General features: G+C 36.7%; 1 non-coding gene across 1 annotated transcript; it reads right to left on the reverse strand.

The window, feature by feature from the left end:
- Window positions 1–1,602: 1,602 nt before the first annotated feature.
- Window positions 1,603–1,704, reverse strand: LOC122125967. The gene has a single exon (XR_006150819.1). It is a non-coding gene; the product is annotated as a U6 spliceosomal RNA (small nuclear RNA).
- Between the last annotated feature and the right edge of the window lie 479 nt (window positions 1,705–2,183).

The following is a 2,183-nucleotide window of genomic DNA, read 5'->3' on the forward strand; positions in this document are numbered from 1 at the left end:
TGCTTCTTTTTTTATTGTGAAAATACCATACCGAGGGGTTACAATTACATGGGCGAGTTATTGAGTGCATTTCTTTTTTTTTATTATTATTGTGAGAATACTGACAGAGGAGTTACAATTACATGGGCAAGATAACGAGTACATTTCTTATCAAGCATTGTTGCCTCCTCTTTGCTTCCCCTTCCCACCCCTTCCCATACTCTCCCACTTCCCCCACCCGGTCCTCCTCCCCCCAAAGTTGTAAAGTTCATTTTTTGACATAATGACTTGTACATCTCATTGTTGCAATGGGTCCACCTGTATCCCTGGTTAAACGAATTGTTTTTTTTTTTCCTTCCCCTCCACAAATTATACCAACATCAAATGCAGTGAAAGCATGGGTTATACCTTGTGGGAGGGACATAAAAAGCAACATAGAAATCGTCTTATAAATATGTTAGAGAAAAATTGCCTGAAAGAAAAAAAAAACAAAATACATTTGAATACTTGTCTTGGGGTTCATTCCCCTAACATCAACTTATCTGACCTTTCCTGCTTGCCTCAGACATATACTAGTTATTGCAAATAAGGGAAACCATGGGACTTATGTGTCTTTGGGCCTGGCTTACTTCACTTAATATAATTTTTTCCAAGTCTTTCCATTTCCTAACCAATGGGACAATGTCATTCTTTCTGATGGAAGCATAGAATTCCATTTTTTATCAAGCATTGTTGCCTTCTCCTTTCTTTCCCCTTCCGATCCCTGTCCATCTCCCACTCCCCACCCCTACCAAACCTCCCCCACCCCAGCCCCCTCACCATCTACATCTCTCCACCCCCCGGCCAAAATCATTTTTTGACATAACGACTTGTTCATCTCATTTTAATGGGTCCACCTGCATCCCTATTTAAACAATTTGTGTTTCTCTTCCCCTTCACAAATTATACCAACATCAAATACATTGAAAACAGGGGCTTTAGCTTGCAGGAAAAACATACAAAGCAACAAAGAAATCATCTTATAAATATGTTAGAAACAATCACAAGAAAGAAAAACCATTTGAATCCTGTCCTTGGGGTTCATGTTGCCTAACATCAAGTTATATGATGTTTTCTGCTTGTCTCAGACACATAGTAGTTATTGCAAATAAGGAAACCATGGGATATATGTTTCTTTTTGGGCCTGGCTTACTTCACTTCTTTGGGCCTGGCTTAATTCACTTAATATAATTTTTTCCAAGTCTTTCCATTTCCTAGCAAACTGGGTGATGCCATTCTTTCTGATGGAGGCATAGAATTGCAGTACACACACACACACACACACAAATACATACACTTTCTTGATCCATTCATTTACTGTGGGGCATCGGGTTTGGTTATGTATCTTAGCTATGGTAAATAATGCTGCAATGAACATAGTTTTGCTGGTAGTTTTAGTATGGTCTTGTTTGTGATCATTTGGATGAATGCCCAAAATGGGATTGCTGGGTCTTAGAGGCACTCTATGTAGTTTTTTGAGGAACCTCCATACTACTTTCCAAAGTCTTCGAACAAGTTTAAACTCCCAACAACAATGCATTAAGATTCCCTTCTGTCCAAAGCCCATCCAGCATCTGTTCTTTTAAAAATCGGGAATGCTTCGCGAACCTGCGTGTCATCCTCAGTCAGGGGCTATTGTTCTCTTTATTGTTCCAATGTTAGTGTATGTACTACTGAATTGAGCACAGAACATTTTTTATATATAAAGTGTAATTGATTTTCTTAAAGTAGACAATTCCACAAAAATTAAATTCAAAAGAATTGTCGTGAAATTTGAGAACCATGTATTTTTTACATAATAACACATTTAAGAATAAAGTCAAGATTGACATGTCAAAAACAAAATAATTTCAGACATTTGTTGTTCAACGCATGTGTTGGAGGAGGAATTCAATTATTCTGTACAAGGAACCTGTCATAATGAACACTATAGAAAGTTTTAAGGTTTGTTAAAAGTTTTAATGTTTTAAATATGTTTAATTTTGGGAATTTGCTCATATATGCCAAAATTTAGACTATTTAGCAGGTTGTAAAACTTTTCCACAAAGCATATAAGATTCATGGTAGCAGTCATACACTACTAAGTATGTACATTTCAGAGTTTATAGAAACTGTACTAATGAGAAGTTGCAAAGTGTTTGTGTAAAGAAGCAGAGTGAAGATTT

The sequence above is a fragment of the Dipodomys spectabilis genome, unplaced genomic scaffold (assembly GCF_019054845.1).
Source record: "Dipodomys spectabilis isolate Male_0828 unplaced genomic scaffold, ASM1905484v1 ptg000268l, whole genome shotgun sequence".
Classification (NCBI taxonomy): domain Eukaryota; kingdom Metazoa; phylum Chordata; class Mammalia; order Rodentia; family Heteromyidae; genus Dipodomys; species Dipodomys spectabilis.